Here is a 10,306-nt window from a genome sequence, read left to right as displayed (position 1 = left end):
CAAATAATCCTAAAATTTGTATGGAACCAGAAAAGACCTCGAATATCCAGAGGAATGTTGAAAAAGAAAAGCAAAGCTGGTGGCATCACAATTCCAGACTTCAAGCTCTATTACAAAGCTATAGTCATCAAGACAGTATGGTACTGGCACAAAAACAGACACATAGGTCAATGGAACAGAACAGAGAGCCCAGAAATGGACCCTCAACTCTATGGTCAACTCATCTTCGACAAAGCAGGAAAGAATGTCCAATGGAAAAAAGACAGTCTCTTCAACAAATGGTGTTGGGAAAATTGGACAGCCACATGCAGAAGAATGAAACTGGACCACTGCCTTACACCACACACAAAAATAGACTCCAAATGGTTGAAAGACCTAAATGTGAGACAGGAATCCATCAAAGTCCTAGAGGAGAACACAGGCAGCAATCTCTTCAACCTCAGCCGCCGCAACTTCTTCCTAGAAACATCGCCAAAGGCAAGGGAAGCAAGGGCAAAAATGAACTATTGGGCCATCATCAAGATAAAAAGCTTTTGCACAGCAAAAGAAACAGTCAACAAAACCAAAAGACAACCAACAGAATGGGAGGAGATATTTGCAAATGACATTTCAGATAAAGGGCTAGTATCTAGGGTGCCTGCGTGGCTCAGTTGGTTAAGCGACTGCCTTCAGCTCGGGTCATGATCCTGGAGTCCTGGGATCAAGTCCCTCATCGGGGTCCCAGCTCAACGGGGAGCCTGCTTCTCCCTCTAACCCTCTCCCCTCTCATGCTGTTTCTCTCTCTCTCTCAAATAAATAAATAAATAAATAAATAGATGAATGAATGAATGAATGAATGAATTAAAAGGCTAGTATCCAAAATCTCTGAAGAACTTCTGTAACTCAACACCCAAAGAACAAATGATCCAATCAAGAAATGGGCAGAAGACATGAACAGACATTTTTCTAAAGAAGACATCCAAATGGCCAACAGACACATGAAAAAGTGCTCAATATCACTCAGCATCAGGGAAATCCAAATCAAAACCTCAATGAGATACCACCCACACCAGTCAGAATGGCTAAAATTAACAAGTCAGGAAACGATAGATGTTGGCGGGGATGCGGAGAAAGGGGAACCCTCCTACACAGTTGGTAGGAATGCAAGCTGGTGTAGCCACTCTGGAAAAAAGTATGGAGGTTCTTCAGAAAGTTGAAAATAGAGCTATCATACGATCCAGCAATTGCACTACTGGGTATTTACCCCAAAGATACAAATGTAGTGATCCGAAGGGGTACGTGCACCCCGATGTTTATAGCAGCAATGTCCACAATAGCCAAACTGTGGAAAGAGCCAAGATGTCCACTGACAGATGAATGGGTAAGAAGATGTGGTTTATATCTACAATGGAATATTATGCAGCCATCAAAAGGAATGAAATCTTGCCATTTCCAATGACGTGGATGGAACTGGAGAGTGTTACGCTGAGTGAAATAAGTCAGTCAGAGAAAGACATGTATCATAAGACCTCACTGAATGAGGAATTCTTAATCTCAGGAAACAAACTGAGGGTTGCTGGAATGGTGGCAGGTGGGAGGGATAGGGCGGCTGGGTGATAGACATTGGGGAGGGTATGTGCTATGGTGAGTGCTGTGAATTGTGCAAGACTGTTGAATCACAGATCTGTACCTCTGAAAGAAATAATACATTATATGTTAGAAGAAGAAGAAGAAGGAGGAGGAGGAGGAGGAGAAGAAGAAGATAGCAGGAGGGGAAGAATGAAGGGGGGGAAATCAGAGGGGGAGATGAACCATGAGACACGATGGACTCTGAAAAACAAAGTGAGGGTTCTGGAGGGGAGGGGGGTGGGAGGATGGGTTAGTCTGGTGATGGGTATTAAAGAGGGCACGTTCTGCATGGAGCACTGGGTGTTATATGTAAACAATGAATCATGGAACACTACATCAAAAACTAATGATGTAATGTATGGTGATTAACATAACATAATAAAAAAAAATAGAATAAGCTTCCCTATAAAAGCAGCACCTTTGTGACATTTTTAACTTTAGTATTCCTCTCCTTCTTCCCCCTCCCCTTCAACAGAAACCACACCAACCTCCTCATAATCCTTCTCAAGGGCACCCATGTCCTCATGGGCCTCAGAAAACTCTCCTTCCTCCATGCCCTCACCCACATATCAGTGAACAAAGGCATGTTTGGCATACATCAGATCAAACTTGTGGTCCAGGTGACCCCAGGCCTCAGCAATGGCTGTGGTGCTGCTCAACATGCACACAGCTCGCTATACTTTGGCCAGTTCTCCACCAGGTACCACAGTGGGAGGCTGGTAATTAATACCAACTTTGAAGCCAGTGGGGCACCAGTCCACAAACGATGATATGCTTGGTCCTGATGGTGGCAATGACAGCATTGACATCTTTGGGAACCATGTCATGACGGTACCACAGGCAGCAAGGCCTGTACTTACCATGGTGAAGGTCACATTTCACCATTGGTTGGCTGGCTCAAAGCACACATTGGTGATCTCTGCTACAGAAAGCTGTTCTGGTAGGCTTTCTCAGCAGAGATGACAGGAGCAAATATGATGAGAGGAAAGTGGATGTGGGGATAGAGCATCAGGTGGTCTGGAATTCTGTCAGATCAACTTTCGGGGTTCCATCAAATCTTAGGGAAGCAGTGATGGAGGACACAATTTGACCTATCAACCTATTCAGGTTAGTGTAGGTTAGGCGTTCAATATTAAGGTTTCTACGACAGATGTCATAGATGGCCTCATTGTCTACCATGAAGGCACAATCTGAGTGCTCCTGGGTGGTGTGGGTAGGGAGGATGGAGTTTTAGGGCTCAGCTACAGCTGTGGAAACCTGGGGGGCTGGGTAAATGGAAAACTCCACCTTGGACTTCTTGCCAACAGAGAGAAGTTCCATCAGCAGAGAGGTGAACCCGGAATCCGTCTCCCCTCTAAAACTGTGGAAAACCAAGAAGCCCTGAAGACCTGTGCACTAGTCAGGCAGTTTCTGAATGCAGTCCAAGACAAAGTCAATGATCTCCTTGCCAGTGGTGTAGTGTCCTTGGGCATAGTTATTGGCAGCATCTTCCTTGCCTGTGATGAGCTGCTCAGGGTGGAAAAGCTATCAGTAGGTGCCAGTGTGAACTTCATCAATGACTATGAGTTCCAGGTCCACAAACACTGCCCTGGGCACATGCTTGCCAGCATCTATCTCACTGAAGAAGATGTTGAAGGAGTCATCTCCTCCCTCAATGGTCTTATCACTTGGCATCTGACCATCGGGCTGGATGCCATGTTCTAGGCAACAGAGCTCTCAGCAGGCATTGCCAGTCTGGACCCCAGCCCGGCCAACATGGATGGACATGCATTCATGCATGGCTGCTGCTTTGTGGCTGCTGAGCAGATGGTGGAGAAGAAGAGGAAAGTTTGTTGCTTCTTACAGTGGGACTCTTAGGTGGTTGATGTAAGAGAACCTAGCAGAGAGTTTTTAAGTATAACTCCCAAAGCAGGATCCATAAAAGAAAAATTTAATATCAAAATTAAAAACTTTTGCTCTGCAAAAGACAATATTATGGAACTGAAAGGACAAACCACACAATGGGAGAAAATATTTTAAATCACATACCTCACAAAGGACTGCTATCTAAAATATATAAAGAACTCTCAATTTCAACAATAAGTAAACAAAAAATCAATTTAAAAAATGAGCAGAACAACTGAACACTTTACCAAAGAAGATATGAGATGGCAAATAAACACATAAAAAGATGTTCTACATCATTAGAGATAAGGAAAATGTAAATTAAAGACACAATGAGATGCTATTACACATCTAATGGAATAGCTAAGAACAAAAACAAAAGATAAACTAACAATACAAATTGCTTGCAAAGATTCAAAGCAACTGAAACACACATTGCTGATAGACCTGGAAAATGGCATAGTCACTGTGGAAGAGTTTGGTTGTTTCACATAATGTTAAACATACACTTAACATTTGTCCCAGCAACTGCACTCCTATGTATTTACTGAGTGAAATAAAAACTTATGTTCACACAAAACCTGTATGCAAATGTTTATATTAGCTTTATTTATAATTGTCAAAAACTGAAAGCAATCCAGGTGTCTGTCCTTCCACAGGTGAACAGATAAAAAAATCTGGTACATCCATGCACTAGAATATCATTCAGCAATAAAAAGACAAGAACAACTAATTCATCCAACAACATGAATGAATCGTAAGTGCATTTTGTTAAGTGAAAAAGTGAGACCCAAGACTACACATTGAATTATTCCATTTATATTATGTTCTCAAAAGCAAAATTACAGAGAACTCAAAAAGATCAATCATTACTAGGGGTTGGGAGGGTGGTTAACTACAAAGGGGCAGCACAAGGAATTTTTGGATCAGTGGAATTGTTTTGTATGATATTGTGGTTGTAGATATATGGCTGTATGCATTTGTCAAGTCCCGAAGAACTATACACCACAAGAGTGAGTCTACTACCTGCAAATTTAGAAAATGAACCCAAGATGCCAGGGAGACCCAAGATAAAATGTAGACTATCACAAATGAATCTAACCATGTTACAAATAAATGACCTAGCTACACTGAATGGGGTAAGACAACAGAAACTGACCTAAGTAACTTTGCAAAAGGATGTTTTCACTGGATACTGGTAAGGCTAAAGACAAAAAGAAATGTACATCAATAATGTGCTCTAATTGTGGTACATCCACACAGTAGAATATCATTCAGCAATAAAAAGACATGAAATGATTGATTGATCTAACAACATAAATGAATCTTAAAGGCATTTTGTTAAGTGAAATGAGACCCAAATGACTATGCATTGAATTTGTTTCTCTCAGGCATATGGGTGAGCAATTCTGAAAATATTTTACATGTAAAACAAATAAGTAAATACATTGTAAATAATGAAAGGCAGGTTTCTCATGGTTGGAGAAAAGTTATAAGCAACCTGGGAATGCTAGAATAAACCCACTGGTACTAGACTGGACTTGAAAGTATTAGTATGAAGTCATATTTTTGTTTATTTTATTTTATAGGTTTATTTATTTATTTTAGAGAGAGCATGAGCAGGAGCAGCAAGGGGAGAGAGGATCTCAAGCAGATTCCTTGCTAAGTGCAGAGCCCAATGCGGGGCTCAATTTCATGACCCTGAGATCATAACCTGAGTTGAAACCAAGAATCAGATACTTAACCAACTGCACCACCAAGGTGCCCTAAGAACTCATATTTTTAAAAAAGCGTGTGTGTGTATGTATCAGTAAAATTAAAACTTATGTTCATACAAGAACCTGCATATAAACATTTATAGATGTTTTATTTGGGACACCTGGGTGGCTCAGTTGGTTAAGCATCTGCCTTTGGCTCAGGTCATGATCCCAGGGTCCTGGGATGGAGCCCCACATTGGGCTCCCAGCTCAGCGGGGAGCCTGCTTCTCCCTCTGCCTGCTGCTCCCCTTGCTTGTGCTCTCTCTCTGACAAATAAATAAATAAAATCTTTAAAAAAAAGTTTTATTCCTAATCAGTAAAAGCTGGAAACCCAGGAGTCCTTCAACAAGTGAATCTAGCTAGCTAGCTAGCTATCTAAATGTAGGGGTGTGTGTGCGCATATGCATAGGTTAGTTAGTACATACCTATATATTTTCTAGCTCTGTCTAGAAGCAGAGACAAACCAGTAGCAATGAGTGCACTTAGTGCCCAGATCTTGGTTTTAAATGACATTCTCCAATAAAAGCAACCAGACTCCTTGGAAAAATCCAAGGGGTAAGCAGAGAAAATATAAGATGAATATCTTATTATGCCAGAAATTAAGGAAGTGCTAAAATTAAAAAAAAAAAAAAAAGTGGAGTCATGTCAAAAGGACACAGCAAGCCAACCTGGAAGAGCTCCCAATGGCTGAAAGATGGAACCATTTCAGCAAAATGATAGTATTAGATTTATAACATGAGAAAATAAAATAAATATCCAAGGGTCCATACTGATACAAATAAATTACTAAATAAATAAATAGGAGAAGAAAGGGTAACTTTTCTTTACAGAAGAATTCCAGTCGATATATGTAAAAGGAATAAGATAAATAGAAAATCACCATGAGAACACCATAGTAATAATTGCTGCAGGTGAGATCCTCCTGTGAATGCTAAAATTAGTAGGTGAAGCAAGATTTAAGGTAAAACAAGATTTTTGCATAGCTTCAAAGTATCTCCCCTCCCAAATATTTATGAGTTTTATTTTATTTTTTAAAGATTTTATTGAGGGGCACCTGGGTGGCTCAGTCGTTAAGCGTCTGCCTTCGGCTCAGGTCATGATCCCACAGCCCTGGGATCAAGCCCCGCATTGGGCTCCCTGCTCTGCGGGAAGCCTGCTTCTCCCTCTCCCACTCCCCCTGCTTGTGTTTCCTCTCTCGCTGTCTCTCTCTGTCAAATAAATAAATAAAATCTTAAAAAAAATAAAGATTTTATTTATTTGACAGAGAGAGAGAGAGTACAAGCAGGGGGACTGGCAGGTAGAGGGAGAGGGAGAAGCTTGGAGTCAATGTGGGACTCAATCCCAGGACCCTGAGATCATGACCTGAGCCGAAGGCAGACGATTAACCAACTGAGCCACTCAGGCACCCTATTTATGAGTTTTAAAGGGAAAAACAGTAATATTATATTTAAGAAACCTGTCAGACATCACCTTAACTAAGTGATCAGGATTAACATGGTATCACCAGTAATAAGACAAATTAACATCATTTAGCCACTGATATTATCCACTGAAAAGGGAATAGAAGGGAACGTACCTCTCTGGTAGCATTCCCTAAAATCCATAACTTCAGCCTAATCATTAGAAAACATCAGACAAACCCAAATAGGGAGACATTCTACACAATACCCGCTGAATACTCCTCAAAAGTGTCAAAATAAAAAAAAAGAGGAATGACTGAAAACTGTCACAGATTGGAGGGGACAAAGGAAATCCAACAGCTAAATATTATGCTCAAACATCAAGAAAAAGGACATTAGTGGAAAAACAAGGAGAATCTAAATAAAGTCTATAGTTAATAGTATTGTGTCAATGTTAATTTCTTGTTTTTGACAGTTGCACCATGGTCATGTAGAGAAAGCTCGATGGAAGGTAGACAGGAACCCTCTGTACTATGTTTGTAACTCCTCTGTAAGTCTAAATTTTTCCAAACTAAAGTGTTAAAAATGAATTTAAAATTGTATCTCTATATTTATCTAGCTGATACATTGTTTGGTATATATAGATTTATAAATCTTCACGGTTTTCAAAAATTCTACCTTTATCATTATAGAACATCCTTGTTCATCCTTTCACCCTTTTTCATCCTATTTCATCCTAATTACTCTTATATTCCACCTTATCTGGTTTTAACAATTGCTGTCATTAGCCTTCAGTTGTTTTTACCTCCCTTTTCCTCCCAAGTATTCTTTATTACTTTAAATGTAATAAGGTAATATTTTTAAAATTATAAAATTATTATAAAAGAAAACAAAAAACATATAGGGCTTTGTTTTTTAAACCCAATCTGGGTATTATCTATCTCCCACTAGGATAATTTTGCTTATTCATAGTTGGGGTAAAAACTGATGTACTTAATTTTATTCCTTCCAAGTTTAGATATACTCTTTGTATATTTGTCATTTTCTCTTTTTACTTTTCATTATTAGTTTTAATTTGTTCAGATTACCATTTATTCTTTTCTATTAATTTGTAAGTTCTATCAGACACTTTTGTTGCACTTTGCTGATACTCATGATCAAACATATTTCTCTATACTGTTCTGTAGAAAACCAGCTCCTTCTACTAACAATGTGCTCATCTCCACCACTGTCCTCCTCAATATGAAGAGACTCAAAATAAGTTTTACTTCTTTACCTCCTCCTTCCAGAATGGAAGGTCAAATTAGAGTGCTTTTATTCCCACATTTAAAATCTTAGGTTTTGCTGAGATAATTTAATATTTTAGTTCCAGATTTTAATTATATGTTCTCTCATAGTATGTCTTTTTCATTTAGAAATCCTTATTTGGTAGTTATATTAGAAACATTACCTGTCAATCTGTTATTCCCCATTGAAATTACACTATACCCATGGCATGGTTCACTGCTCACCACTCGTCTTTCTTCTTCATCTTCTGTTATTGTAAGTCTCTGCTCTGTTCATTTGGCTGGAATTCTTCTTCAAATATTTTCTTCAGATTGGTATGCAGGTGGTATATACTCAGAATTCCTGAATTTGTGCAAATATTTTCCTTTCACCCTGATAAGTAAATTACATCATGGCTGGGGATAGAATCCCTGGATTGCATTTTTTCTCTGTTCTACAGACATTATAGAACTATCTCTGTCTTCCAGTCCAATTCTCTCTGATTCTTTTTCCATTGTAAGAAATTTGTTCTCTTTAGAAGTTTGTACGATTTTCTCATTATCCTTGAAGTTCATGAATTTTCCCACAATGTGCCTGAGTGTATCTATCCTTCATCATCAATTCTGCCTGAAATTTGGCATTCTAGATTCAGACTTTGGATTATGGTCTGTCTTCAGCTCAGGGATTTTTTCCCCTATTATTTACTTAATTACTACTTCTCCATGCATTCCTTTTTTCTTCTTCTAGAACTCATTGTTTTCATGTTAGGGCTTCTGGTTCTGTACTCTGAGTCCTTATCTTTTCCCTTTCTGCATGTTTGCTCTATATGAGATATTCCTTCCACTTAATCTTCTAGACTACTGATTTGATTATCTATAGTGTCTCTCAACTCAGTTCATCTTACTACTTTTAATTAATATCTTACTCCTACAAATTCATTTCACTGCTGTAATTAAACTTCTCTAATTGCTATATATTTTGGGGGCAAGCATCGTGTGACTCACCCAGCAATACTATTTAACTAGGACTTCCTGTTTTCGATTTTTGGCTTGTCTTGGATCCCTCTGTTTATTGAGTCTCCCTAAATGTATTGTGAGCTTTCTTTGTCTACTCTTTGGAACTCAGATCCAGCTGGGGACCTTAAGTCATAGCAATCTCAAGACTAATGGTCTAGTGGAATATCACAAAGCAAGTGGTCAGTCTCTGGCTAAAGTGTCAAAATGGGACCTTTCTTCTCTCTGATCAACTCAGCTCAAAGGCTAGAGCTCCTCAGCCTCAAGGAGCCCTCAGCCATCCTGGTCAGGGAGATGGGTAAGTCCTTCCAGAAATACTCACATAAGCGGGTGCTGTCCTTCCTTGAGAGGATATAAAAATTTCTAAGGGTCAGAGCTCTTTTCTGATTCTCAACTCATGACTCCCTCATCACCAGTTCTCAGGCCCTTATTAAGCCTAGGAAAGAAAAACTCCTACTCATGCACTGCAATTAGCCTGCTAGATAGAACCTGAACCTGGTTCACATCCACTAGTCTCCATCTATCCACTGGCCCTGATAGTCTGATTCCCAAAGGAGGATACTAGGGGACAAATTGGAGGAAGAGGGGCCAGCCAAAACTCCCTACAGACATCACCTTTAAGAATTACCTCTCAGTTTCATGCACAATCCACAAACACACCAGGCCATTCCTCTATGCTCAGCTTGTCCCAGTGGGACATCACATTCCCAGACAAGGAGGCCTTAACTTCTCAGAACTCACCTATTCTGGAGAGGTGAACTGGACAAAAAAGTTATCTTTCTAGATATCATTATTCATTATTATTAATCACTGCCCTGATAGTGATGGCAAATAGGTTTAATCTTGTTTGTCAACTCCAATTCATTCATGGCCCACAAATATTTACTGAGCACAAAGAAGGTCCCATGTTCTGTCCTAGGTACTAAAGATACATCAGTGAATCCTGAGTCCTTTGGTAACTCCTGTCAGCTTTTGAGACAGAGTCTGAGCTGAGAAATGGGGTGCTACAGTTAATTAATGGCATTTGGCGTGAACAGAGGACTTGAACATGGTGGCATACGTGTCAAGTATTTGCTATCCCTGCCTTAGAATAACCCTCATTTTACTTCTGGGTTGGAGTAGACTATGTCATTCTATTTTACTTCGAGATTCTCTTTTTTGTTACATGCTGAAATTTTTCTGACTCAGGGATATTTAACAAATTTTGTACTAAATTTGGATCTACAAACCTTCTAGCCTCCTTCATATTGGTTGGTACGTGTCTTATCTTTTCATTCCTACAACTACAGAAGTACTTTCTAGAGGATTTTAGCCCCTTTTCCTTAAGCACAACTTGGCAGAAGCTATAAGGGACAATATATTACAGCTCTTTGGCAA

The 10,306-nt window shown here is 39.5% G+C and overlaps 1 pseudogene; it reads right to left on the bottom strand.

The window, feature by feature from the left end:
* Positions 1-2,486: 2,486 nt before the first annotated feature.
* Positions 2,487-9,597, bottom strand: LOC116635231 (annotated as a pseudogene).
* Positions 9,598-10,306: the final 709 nt, after the last annotated feature.

Source organism: Phoca vitulina, unplaced genomic scaffold, assembly GCF_004348235.1.
Source record: "Phoca vitulina isolate PV1807 unplaced genomic scaffold, GSC_HSeal_1.0 scaffold10, whole genome shotgun sequence".
NCBI lineage: Eukaryota > Metazoa > Chordata > Mammalia > Carnivora > Phocidae > Phoca > Phoca vitulina.
The sequence above is the reverse complement of the archived record's forward strand: the minus strand, read 5'-3'. Positions and strand labels throughout refer to the sequence as shown.